Source organism: Schistocerca cancellata, chromosome 9 (assembly GCF_023864275.1).
Source record: "Schistocerca cancellata isolate TAMUIC-IGC-003103 chromosome 9, iqSchCanc2.1, whole genome shotgun sequence".
Classification (NCBI taxonomy): domain Eukaryota; kingdom Metazoa; phylum Arthropoda; class Insecta; order Orthoptera; family Acrididae; genus Schistocerca; species Schistocerca cancellata.
In genome coordinates this window covers 308,105,620-308,119,725 of record NC_064634.1, presented here as the reverse complement: position 1 = coordinate 308,119,725, position 14,106 = coordinate 308,105,620, and the positions used below count along the sequence as shown (strand labels likewise).

The following is a 14,106-nucleotide window of genomic DNA, read 5'->3' as shown; positions in this document are numbered from 1 at the left end:
TTCATCTTATGGCATGATTGTCTGTCACAGGCTGCTTACAGACATATGACAGGAAATTTTAAATCCCCAGATATTTAAAACTTGTTCTGCAATATACCAGAATGTTTTGAATCAAGGATATAAATTCCATTTACTCCAGTATTAGTACCAACAGACCTTGATTTTGCGAGTATAAGGTTGAACCAAAATTCATGACTCAGATGCCCCAATGTGATTCCTTGCATACTGACAGTACAAATATGTCTGCAGCTAAATTTCATCCCATGAATATTTTCAGTGGAAAATAGATGTTGGAGAAAGGCAATTTGGCAACACTGTCATCACAACTACAACTAGTATTTTCATTCATCTGCAGTGGCTCTGCCCTGTTGGTGCAGTGGCTAGAGTTCTGTTCTGTGCCTAGACATAATCTTTTATTTATTTATTTATTTATTTATTTATTTTATTTTGGACTGCACAATACAGTATCAGGCTTCTTAACCACTATACAGGAGCTGTAGGAAGTCTTACGCGAAACACATGCACTTACTAAATATTAACACAGAAATGAGAGTACAGTAATTTTTATCATTCCTGTTTCAAAGATGTGTTGTGTGTTTAAACATTTACTGTACTCTCTTCCAAGAACTATGCCCCTCCATGCTTTCTGGTCCATTGACAGCATTACTTCCCTTTTTTCTGTTAGATCTCTTTTAAAGTGTATTGTTTTGCACTATGTCATCAACTACTTTCGAATCCAGTTTCCAATATACACTCCTGCCATTAATTCTATTGATTAGTATCAATCTCCATGCTTAGCACTTTCATATCCATTGCATTCCTTTGAGACTTTCAGTCATCAGTAGATCTAGCAACCTGCTTCACAGGTACATACTAAACTTTGTTATGTTTATTCTAATCCACCAATGACTGTGGTAAAAGTGGTGGCTTACTTCAATGCTGCTCTTGTAACAGTGAGTGCAGCTGTGTTGCAAAGAGTTCAGAGAAGTACCAAGTGTTTGGGGAAGCAGGAAGATGGCTTTGAGCATCTACTCTGAAGACTGTATGCTTTGTGAAAGACATGCTGTCAGCGATAGTGTGTATCAAATATTGTAACTGTTACTCACACATAGCATAGATGCTCACTCAAAAAAAAGCACAGCAAAAACACTGTCAGAAACTTAGCTTTCGGCCAACAAGGCCTTTTTCAAAAGTAGACCACACACACACACACACACACACACACACACACACACACACACAAATGCAAGTCGCACGTACATGACCACAGTCTGTGGCAGCTGGAGCCAAATTCAGGACATTCCATCCTGGTTTTTCCATTGTTTATGTATTATAACTGGCCACTCTTATTGCATGTAATGTGTGTTTTTAACACATCCATGTTGCTGAGTTTTGTAGTTATTTCTGTCCTATGAGAGATAACTTTATTTTCAAGTGATAATTACTTTTTATGACAGTTTCTGCCATGTCTGGCCAATAACTTTTGTGTTCAACATTAAGCAACTGTAATTGTGAAATGTGTTGTTTTACAGCATTAATAGGCAAATCAAAAATTGAAAATAATAATAATGTTGTTGTTGTTGTGGTCTTCAGTCCTGAGACTGGTTTGATGCAGCTCTCCATGCTACTCTATCCTGTGCAAGCTTCTTCATCTCCCAGTACCTACTGCAACCTACATCCTTCTGAATCTGCTTAGTGTATTGATCTCTTGGTCTCCCTCTACGATTTTTACCCTCCACGCTGCCCTCCAATGCTAAATTTGTGATCCCTCGATGCCTCAGAACATGTCCTACCAACCGATCCCTTCTTCTAGTCAAGTTGTGCCACAAACTTCTCTTCTCCCCAATCCTATTCAATACCTCCTCATTAGTTACGTGATCTACCCACCTTATCTTCAGCATTCTTCTGTAGCACCACATTTCGAAAGCTTCTATTCTCTTCTTGTCCAAACTAGTTATTGTCCATGTCTCACTTCCATACATGGCTACACTCCATACAAATACTTTCAGAAACGACTTCCTGACACCTAAATCTATATTCGATGTTAACAAATTTCTCTTCTTGAGAAACGCTTTCCTTGCCATTGCCAGTCTACATTTTATATCCTCTCTACTTCGACCATCATCGGTTATTTTACTCCCTAAATAGCAAAACTCCTAATAATAATAATAATAATAATTACACTTACACCTGGGAGACTCTCGAACTCAAATATTCAAATGCAAAACTCTACTCACTGCACTAACTGAGCTGAACAGCTACAGAGTATCAAATGAAGATATTTGTCATACTAGTGATTACAGTGTTGCCAAATTGCATTTCTTTGAGGTTCATTTTTCACCAAAAATATGCACAGGATGAAATTTTGTTACAGACAGTTCTGTACTGTTAGTATGTGAGAAGTTGTGTTGCGGTAGCCGAGTGTGCATGTTTCAGTTACCCTGTAAAGGCATCTGATAATGCTTGACATGAACGGCATAAATTATTTGTTTGAAGTACTGGATAACATAGCAGCTGAGTTGTTTAACAGGCCAGCAGTGACTTTCATCAAAGTTCTGTTTTTTTTACTAGTACGCTTATATAAAGTACTCTAAAAGTTATTCCCATACTGATAAGTGTGAGTAGATTAGTAGCAGTCATAAATTATTATTAGTGCACTTAATGGAAGTAGCTTGCATTTGCTGCTTTTGTCTGTTAAGACTCCAGCTACAGTGATCCACATATGTGTGTTCAACTCTTTCCATATGATTCCATGGAACACACTGTTATCGCATATGTTTCTGTTGCTTTGATACATCAGAGGTACCTGTTTTTCTGTCAAATCTTTTTCTGTTGCTATGGAACATCAGAAGTTGTGTTCCCTGCTGAATCTTTTTCTGTTGCTCAGGAACACCAGGAGGCACATTTTACACACTCTCAAGTCTCACCCACACACTTATACATATACCTTGTTGTGGCAGCAATTTTGTAACCATTTTTGCGGGCTTGTACGTATAACATTGCTTCAGGATGTACCACATTCAGAAAAATTGTAAATAAGTTTCTCCTTTATTTAAAATGTTGAATGTGATTTTTGCATTTCCCGCATTATGTATGTTAAATGCCAAAATGCCAATTGAAATTCACTTCTAAATTCAGTTTTTGGTTCCTTGTTTAATTCCTGTAATACGGTTAATATAACTATTCTGATTATCGAATAAAATTGTTTCGCCATTATATACAGAAAAACCAGAAAATCGCCCGCAGTAAGAGGGTTATTTGTAATCTGACTCATTCCACATCCCTGAAGGTTGTCCTTCATGGTGGGATTTATGGAACATGATGTCTGATTAAATGATTTAAGATATCACAGATATTTTTAGGTATACCTATACACTACTTGAAATGGTATAAAACCACAGTAACTTAATTTGCTGGAAACCAAATTCATGGAACATAGCAAATGGAATTTTCTACAAGTCTTTAGTGTTGAAAGGTGTTTCAAGTATGTGTGAATTGTAGTTGACCAGATGAATAGACTCCAACCTCATTCTGTAGATGTTGTTATGTGCATGAATGGCCACTTAGGAATAAGCTAATAGCGCACTTAATTCTTTATTCTTTGTAGCAGTTGATTATTTAGCTTTCTCTTTTTGATTGTTCATCATATTGTTGTAAAATACTAAAGGAAGTAGTCTAACTGTTGATTTTTTTAAAGAAAGTTGGGTAAAGTATCTATGGAGAGCAAAGCATTTCTTTGATATACTTTCTTTGAATAATTTTCTCAAGAAAAAAATAATACACTGAGGGGATAAAAGTTATGAGGTAGCGATTTGCACAGTTACAGATGGTATTTGTACTGTGTTAAAAAAGGACAGTGTATTGGTGGAGCTGTCATTTGTACACAGTAGATTCATGTGAAAAGGTTTCCTGCATGATTATTTCCCCAATGATGGGAATTACCAGTCTTTGAATGCAGAATGGTAGTTGGACCTAACCGAATGGGGCATTCCATTTCAGAAATTGTTAGGGAATTTAGTATTCCAAGATCCACAGTGTTAAGTGTATGCTGAGAATTCCAGCTGACTGTCTTCACTTTATGACCAAGAGCAGCAGCATTTGAATAGAGTTGTCAGTGCTAAAAGACAAGCAACATTGTTTGAAATAACTGCAGAAATCAATGTGGGACTTACGAGGAACATATCCGTGTGGCGAAATTTTGCATTAATGGACTATGCCAGCAGATGAGTGGTAAGAGTGCCATTGTTAACAGTAAACATTGCCTGCAGCGCCTCTCCTGGGCTCATGATCATATCGGTTGGACCTTAGACAACTGGAAAATAGTGGCCTTGTCAGATGAGTCTGGATTTCAGTTGGTAAGAACTGATGGAAGGGTTTGAGTGTAGCTCAGATGCCAAGAGGCCATGGACACAAGTTGTTAACAAGGCACTGTGCAAGCTGGTGGTCACTCAATAATGGTGTGGGCTGTGTTTATGTGGAATGGTCTGGGTCCTCTGGTCCAACTGAACCAATCATTGATTGGGAATGGTTGTGTTTTGCTATTTGGAGACTATTTGCTGCCATTTGTGAACTTCGTGTTCCCAAACAAGGTTGGAACTTTTACGGATGAGAGTGCGGCATTCACCAGGCCACAGTTGTTTGCAGTTGGTTTGAAGAACATGTGATGTTTGCCTGCTTTATTTCTTTATTGATATTCCTCAGTGTTGACATACTGCATTGTTATATTGGGTGACAAATTAGGGGTGTTGGGGGTGGAAGTTCAACACTGACTACTGTAAATAATGCAGCCGACATTTGCACAATTGCGTGTCATGGTCCTTTACTTTCACTGTTCACAACCCCCTTCACCCCCCCCCCCCCCCCCCCCCCCCCCAATATTACACAGTTATAAAGTGAGTTCACTAATGGTAAATGTTGAAAAGCTTCATTAATAGGTTGCAGGCAACATCAGCATACTGCTACAATAGTTTCCTGTTAAACAACATATTACGAGGTGCATTCAAGTTGTAAGGCCTCCGATTTTTTTTCTCCAGACTGGAAAGAGATAGAAACATGCGCATTGATTTAAAATGAGGCCGCGTTCATTGTCAATACGTCCCAGAGATGGCAGATGGAATTTTACCGCCAGCGGCGAGAATGAGAACTGTTTTAAATACTTAAAATGGCGATGTTTTCCTTACTTGAACAGCGTGCAATCATTCGTTTTCTGAATTTAGGTGGTGGGAAACCAATTGAAGTTCATCGACAGTTGAAGGAGACATGTGGTGATGGAGTTATGGATGTGTCGAAAGTGCGTTCGTGGATGTGACAGTTTAATGAAGGCAGAACATTGTGTGACAAGAAACCGAAACAACCTTGGGCTCGCACAAGCCGGTCTGACGACATGATCGAGAAAGTGGAGAGAATTGTTTTGGGGGATCGCCGAATGACTGTTGAACAGATCGCCTCCAGAGTTGGCATTTCTGTGGGTTCTGTGCACACAATCCTGCATGACGACCTGAAAATGCGAAAAGTGTCATCCAGGTGGGTGCCATGAATGCTGACGGACGACCACATGGCTGCCCGTGTGGCATGTTGCCAAGCAATGTTGACGCGCAACGACAGCATGAATGGGACTTTTATTTCATCGGTTGTGACAATGGATGAGACGTGGATGCCATTTTTCGATCCAGAAACAAAGCGCCAGTCAGCTCAATGGAAGCACACAGATTCACCGCCACCAAAAAAATTTCGGGTAACCGCCAGTGCTGAAAAATGATGGTGTCCATATTCTGGGACAGTGAGGGCGTAATCCTTACCCATTGCGTTCCAAAGGGCACTACGGTAACAGGTGCATCCTACAAAAATGTTTTGAAGAACAACTTCCTTCCTGCACTGCAACAAAAATGTCCGGGAAGGGCTGCGTGTGTGCTGTTTCACCAAGACAATGCACCCGTACATCGAGCTAACGTTACGCAACAGTTTCTTCATGATAACAACTTTGAAGTGATTCCTCATGCTCCCTACTCACCTGACCTGGCTCCTAGTGACTTCTGGCTTTTTCCAACAATGAAAGACACTCTCCGTGGCCGCACATTCACCAGACGTGCTGCTATTGCTTCAACGATTTTCCAGTGGTCAAAACAGACTCCTAAAGAAGCCTTCGCCACTGCCATGGAATCATGGCGTCAGCGTTGTGAAAAATGTGTACGTCTGCAGGGCGATTACGTCAAGAAGTAATGCCAGTTTCATCGATTTCGGGTGAGTAGTTAATTAGAAAAAAAAAATGGAGGCCTTAGAACTTGAATGCACCTCGTACATAACTCAATCAGTTAACTGAATACATCAAAAAATTCCTCCTTTTTAACAGTTCCTTTTACCACAAAGGTTAGCCTGAATTGTTTGTTTAAATAATTATACAAACAATACTTTTGACAAGCCTAGTAATTATTTTGGAAATAATTAAGGGCTGGTTTTGTTAATACATTTTCGAATAGAGCCAAATAAATACTTCAAGAATCCTAGTAGTTCTTCCTCCAAATGTTTATAATTAGTACAGAGTTTATATTTGTTTATAAGTCAACAATAGAATCTAAGTCATGAAACTGTTACTGATTTCATGCTGTAACAAAAGATATTAACTAGGAATGGTCAAAATAAATTAGGAAATTAATTACATACACAAAACTAAACCTGGTGCTATATTCCTTAAGACTGAGGACCAACCTATATCCAGTATGGAAATGCAGATTATACTCATGCATGTTAATGGTAATTAGGCAAAAATGAAAACAAAATAAATTGAAGGAGACAGATGGCAAAACAAGAGATGAAGTAAAGAGATTCCAGCTTCCTTTGTCGCATTACCCTCTCGTTGGATTGACCCAGTAGATATTGCAAATAGCTAACTGGGCAGTCCAATGACCACAAGTGACCCCAGAAAGTGGGTTTAACAGTCTACACACAAAAGAATATTACATAAGAAATCTCCTTATCAAAAACTACAGTGCATATGTTTTTCAAATATCTACTTATATGAGCTGGCCATAGGAAAATCCCCATCCAAAATATTTACATATTGTGTATTGTACAATGGCACAAAATATCCATAAATTATATTTTTAATAAAATTAGGAATCTTCTTCATAAGTGATGTCCTTTCTGGATAAACAAAGATTACATTCTAAGATACATATCCCTTTGTACAAGTCCTGTCTTGCTTTAAAGAATAAACGATCATGGCTTGCAAAAAGTTAAATTGCACTGTGCCTTGCAGTTCACATTCAGACAGAAAATTTCACATTACAGTGTTTATTATTTTGCACAAGCACTCTCACACTTTTAATCACTTTCACACTTTTAATGAGCCTTAACACATTTTCTGACCAAGTCGTCCATGCCTTCAACAGGTCCAAGTGGCAGTTAGTAAGGAAATGCATTGCTATCAGTTCCCTTGGAGGTGATTCTCCTCCACCACAGTATATGAAAAAAATTAGTCAAAATACTCTACTTGAGTACACTCACTTTTACCTCTAAGAATAAGGAAAAAATGTTTCACATTATTGGCAAATATGAGTCATTACTTCATAAATAAATACATTACACAATTCTCATAACATCACAATAGCCGGCCGAAGTGGCCGAGCGGTTCTAGGCGCTACAGTCTGGAACTGCGCTGCTGCTACGTTCGCAGGTTCGAATCCTGCCTCGGGCATGGATGTGTGTGATGTCCTTAGGTTAGTTAGGTTTAAGTAGTTCTAAGTTCTAGGGGACTGATGACCTCAGAAGTTAAGTCCCATAGTGCTCAGTGCCATTTGAACCATTTTTTTTTTAACATCACAATAATTAGCACTAAAATTGACTGTAGTATGAAAGTTGGGGACTAGTAAAAATTTAAAATCAAGTGGACATTACACCACAAAACATTACTCTATGTTGTAACTCTTTCAAACTGGTTAAACTTGAAAGATTTAGGTTTCTTTTTCCATTTGCAAAATCACTAAAATGCCAAGTCCTGATTTGAAATTCACTCCATTTATGTACTCACATCACCTTAATGTCCAAAATACATACATTACTTCTAGCAGAAACTCAAGATGTGCAGTAGCATAGATTTACTAATCATTACATTATGAAAACAGAATAGTGTACCATTGCATAACTTAATTACTATTCAAATCAAACTTAGGGGATGGAAGTTATACCAAATCATTGCCCTATTTCTTCATTCAGCTTTGAATACTGCTCTCATTCAACCATAAAATTAAATCCTCAGAAAATGTTACCAAGTAGCTGACCTGTCAGAATATTCACATCAGTCTAACACCACAGTTATCAGTTAATCAACAAAATTACTTTTTTTCATTCCAGTATTACCACTTTAAGCTCATAATTCCTTAGAACACTAACAGAAGTTTTCAGATAACCTATACATCTGATAATGCTTTCATTTTCTGTTTACCTTACATCTTTGTTTGACAGAAATTCTTTAACCATGACACCAATTTACTTTCATCATATTTCATAAAACCAGAATAAAGACAACATCTCATAGATTTTTACCAAATACCACTGTTTTTTTTCTCATCCTCTTATGATTCCATTACTTATCACTAACATCACATAATATATATAGATAACACTGGAGAAACATTTTCTAAAATATTCCTGTACTAAAGTATCCTGCTGTACAAAATCACATGAAATCCAAAGATAGAATGTTTCTGATTCACTTATAAACTACAGATAGGGTAGGAGAAGAGTTTGACTGCCTAAGGAAACATGAAAAATGAGACAGACAGCTGGGATAAGCATTATCAGCCCATAATTGAATCCAACACAGAATGTTGAACCCCCTACTTGCTTAGTTTAAACGGTTTGATCGATAATAAACATCTAACCCTCCATTTCTTTTCCTTGAATTTCTCCTACCATTTCCATGTCCATTCTGGTTCTCCTTCACCAATCATTCTTGAATTTTTACTATAATTAGTTCTGTTCATCCTATTTACCTGAAACTCTCTCCCTGACTGATTATTATCATCAAAATTCCTCCTGCTATTTTCCACTGAGGGCTTCACCCTCTCCACTTTATCAACATAATTCACAAAATCACAAATATTACCCATAGTGGCAGGTACAACTTTCTGAGGCAAATTAGTTTTTAAACCATAACTATTGACTCACTACCTAGCTCTTTGTCCAAATATTTCAGTTTGCTTATCCAAAACTGACAGAAACCTTTCACACTATCCTTCCTAGATTCAGATCTCTCTCTTCCCCAAAATTCCCTCAAATTTCTCTGCTGCTTCTCTTTGGACCAATATTCATCTGAAAATGCTTTCTTAAAGCTATGCCACGAAGCACAACTATCAGCTACCTGAGCTGCCCATCCATAAGCATCCCCTTTCAAAAAACCTCTCACAAATGACATTTTCTCTTTGTCATTCCATGTTTCAGGCAAATCATTAAATTCCCTAATGAAATCCAGTGGATGCACTTCCCTATATGGTTCAAAATAATAAAATTTCTTACAACTAACAAATGAAGGACTGTCTGGGACACTACACGTCCTATACTTTAGATTTTGTACCTCTTCCACCTTTTTCTCCATTTCAGCCAATTTTGAATCTGTATTTTTATTTACTTTTACCAGTTTTTCCTCTACCACTACTGCACACTTGGTTTCTACGCCTGTTTCTAAATCGTTTTTAATCTGATCAATTTGGTTCTCAAGTTTAACCCTATTTTCAGCACAAAATTTCCTGGTTGCTTTGACTTCATCTTTACACTGTTTCTTGGAAGCCTCCACCCTCTTACTATAGTCATCACAAAGTTTCTTCCTCTCTTCTACTCATTTACTACTCATTAATGTTAATTTCTCATTAATATTTGTACTACTTTCATTATTTTTTCATCTCAATCTTTCACTACCACCTCAGCCTTCTTATTTAATTCTGAAAGACTAAAGCTGACTACCGTAATTTTCTTTTTAATTTCTTTCTTCAGTTCATCCTTTAATGCTATCTGTTTTATTTCCCGCCCTACCTAATGTCTTCTTTCATACTGTTTTCCACCCTACTAATGTCTTCTTTCATACTCGTATTACTCAAACTACTCATAAATTCCTTAACATCGCTTCCAATTTTCTGTCTGCCATAAACTTTTGCCTTTGCTGACTTTCACTACTAGATACTTCCTCCTTAGCCGTAACGATTTCACCCACTTCAGTACTGTTTTCGTCATTTTTCTCACATCACCACACAATGTAGATGACACTTTTATCATCTCATCTACAATAAGACTTTTGTCTCCATCATTCAAAGTTACATTCATGTCTGATTTATAACCACTATTGTCTACGAAATCACTCCCCATTAAGTCTTTCTGTTCATTTAAAAACTTAACCTATACAGCTTTGTTATCAATCACATCACTATCCTGTTGTCCATTCTCCCCCATCATACTGGCTTTTGCTATGAATTATCTTATTTTTATTCACTCGTCTCCTGCTGCTTCTGCAGTTACTCCCACTCGTCCAAAACGCACTTGTTTACATTAGGTGGATTTAGTCTAGCTGGCGTGCTGACTGCTGCTGTGGCTTCTCTTCATAATGGCTGCCCCCATAACCTCGGCCAGCGATCTTTTGTTGTTTTGCTGTTTTATGGTTGCTTCTTATCGCATTACTTGTTCACATACGATCAAACTTTCAGAATACTGTAATTATTTTTCACTGTCAATTAGTCTGTTCACTGTTCTCAGTAATACTGGTGCCGCACATACTTTAAATTCAGGCACTCCATTCAAATTGCACAGTTCACTGTTCAAAGTTCGTGAGTCCTTGTTTATTGTGTCCAAATACAATAGTCCTCACCCAAAAGGGCACCATATGTGACATTTGCCTGCTTTATTTCTTCATTGGTAGTCCTCAGTGTTGACGTATTAAATAGTTATACTAGCTGAAAAGTGGGGGATGGAAGTTCAACACTGACTACTGTAAATGATGTAGCCGACAGTTGCACAATTGCGTTTCATAGTTCTTTACTCTTACTGTTCCCCAATATTACACAATTATATGGCCAGTTCACTATTGGTAAATGTTGAAAAGCCTCATTAATAGGTTGCAGGCAACATCAGCATACTGCTACAACAGTTTACTGTTGAATATCTATGAGCACAGTTCACAGATCTTGCAGAATAATACAGTATGTGTGACACTATTTTTCAAATAAATTAAACAGACACTGTCATTAATTGTTCTAACACAGGGGCTGTTTGTGTTACATTTATTCCACTGTTAAGTTGATTCATTGTTGTTAATTTACCCAATACATATTTCCTGTCTGAAAATCATCATGGACTGAGCTGTCTCGGGAACAAAAATCAGTCCTTATATATCATCACAGTAATAGGCACTGAAACTACACACTGTTCAATATTTAAGTTACAGAAATTACAATTAAAACATAACTCATTCAATTGACTGAATACATAAAAAAATCCTCCTTTTTAACAGTTCCTTCTACCACAAAGGTTAGCCTGAATTATTTGTTTATATAATGAAATTAACAGATATAGTTATACAAACAATGCTTTTGACAAACCTGGTAATTATTTTGGAAATAATTAAGGGCTGGTTTTGCTAATACATTTTCAAATAGAACCAAATAAATAATTTAACAATCCTAATAGTTCTTTCTCCAAATTTTTATAATTAGTACTGAATTTATATTTGTTTATAAGTGAACAGTAGAATCTAAGTCCTGAAAGATATTAACTAGGAATGGTCAAAATAAATTAGGAAATTAATTACATACACAAAACTAAGCACAAAATTAGACCTGGTGCTATATTCCTTAAGACTGAGGGCCAAACTTTCTCCTTTATGAAAATGCAGATTATATTCATGCATGTTAATGGTAATCAGGCAAAAATGAAAATAAAATGAATTGAAGGAGGCAGATGGTAAAACAAGAGAGGAAGTAAAGAGATCCTAGATTGCATCATCACAAACATTCTGGACAGTTCAAGCGAATCATTTGGCCACCAGATCACCCGACATGAATCTCATCGAACATTTATAGGACATAATTGAGAGGTCAGTTCATGCACAAAATCGTGCACTGGCAACACTTTTGCAGTTATGGATGGCTGTAGAGCCAGCATACACTATGTGATCAAAAGTATCCGGACACCTGGCTGAAAATGACTTACAAGTTCGTGGCGCCATCCATCGGTAATGCTGGAATGCAATATTGTGTTGGCCACCCTTAGCCTTGATGACAGTTTCCACTCTCGCAGGCATATGTTCAAGTCAGGTTCTGGGAGGTTTCTTGGGGAATGGCAGCCCATTCTTGATGGAGTGCTGCACTGAGGAGAGGTATCTATGTCGGTCGGTGAGGCCTGGCACAAAGTTGGCATTCCAAAACATCCCAGAGGTGTTCTATAGGCTTCAGGTCAGGATTGTGTGCAGGCCAGTCCATTAGATGGATGTTATTGTTGTGTAACCGCTCCACCACAGGCCGTGCATTATGAACAGGTGCTTGATCCTGTTGAATGATGTAATCGCCATCCTCGAATTGCTCTTCAGCAGTGGGAAACAAGAAGGTGCTTAAAACATCAATATAGGCCTGTGCTAGTCCCATGCGAAACAACCAGCCCCTTCCATCAAAAACATGACCACACCATAACACCACCACCTCCGAATTTTATTGTTGGCGATACACACGTTAGCAGATGACGTTCACGTAGCATGCGCCATACCCACACCTTGCCATTGGATCGCCACATTGTGTACCGTGATTCGTCACTCCGCACAACGTTTTTCCACTGTTCAATCGTCCAATGTTTACGATCCTTACACCATGCGAGGCATTGTTTGGCGTCTACCGGTGTGATGTGTGGCTTATGAGCAGTTGCTCGACCATGAAATCCAAGTTTACTCACCTCTCACCTAACTGTTGTAGTGCTTGCAGTGGATCCTAATGCAGATTGGAATTCCTGTGTGATGATCTGGATAGAGGTCTGCCCATTACACATAACAACCCTCTTCAACTGTTGGCAGTTTCTGTCAGTCAATGGACGAGGTTAGCCTGTATGCTTTTGTGCTGTACGTGTCCCTTCACATTTCCACTTCACCATCAGATTGGAAACAGTGGACCTAGAGATGTTGAGGATTGTGGAAATCTTACGTATAGACTTATGACATAAATGACACCCAATCACCTGATCATGTTCGAAGTCTTTGAGTTCCGTGATGTGCCCCATTCTGCTCTCTCACAATGTCTAATGACTACTGAGATCACTGATGTGGAGTACCTGGCAGTAGGTATCAGCACAATGCACCTAATAGGAAAAACATATGGTTTTGGTGGTGTCTGGATACTTTTTATCACATAGTGTAGCTCAGTATTTCTGCAGGAGACTTGCAGTGACTTGTTGAGTTCAGGCCAAGTCAAGTTGTTGCACTATGCTGAGCAAAAGGAGGTCCGACAGGATATTAGGAGGTATCTCATGATTTTTGTCGCCTCAGTGTAAATCCATGTATTAATTTAATACATCACAGATGCTCCATTTCTGTTCTTACTCCACCCTACCGTCATCCATTTAATTTGAAATGACGATTTAGACTGACATAATCCAAGTTATTTTTGGAGTTTTTCAGCACTGTGGTATGTGGTCAGCCAGATCTTGTTGTAGCATAATCTTCTGTCACACATTCTTGTAGAGATTGTCGCCACTCACCTACTGGATGCCTGTAAGTGCATAATATTTTCTTTGTTTCTGAACGAGAAGCAAATGAAATTTGTTTATGAAGTTGTGAGTACATGTTTCATGAAGAGCACATAAGATTGAAAAAAATAGTTTGTTGTGAATCTGAACATAAATGAAATTTTGCATTTGTTAATCTCTACTGCACTTCAGTGCTCTATTCATCGTGCAGTGAAACCTCATTGAACTGACACACATATTAATAATGATTTCGTAGTAATTATAAATAGAGGCACAATAGTAATATTTTTTGCTGCTCTCCAAGTTTTCAAGTTGAAAAGATTGTCAGAAATTGCAAATGGTACAATTTTCTGCAGATGTGGTGTGCTTGGAAAACACTGTCAGCGTACAAAGGAG

At 38.0% G+C, this 14,106-nt stretch overlaps 1 protein-coding gene across 1 annotated transcript in view; it reads left to right on the top strand.

The window, feature by feature from the left end:
* The window catches only part of LOC126101561 (cap-specific mRNA (nucleoside-2'-O-)-methyltransferase 1), a 275,895-nt gene that overhangs the window by 124,698 nt on the left and 137,091 nt on the right, over positions 1-14,106 (top strand). The gene's annotated exons all lie outside the window — the stretch shown is intronic.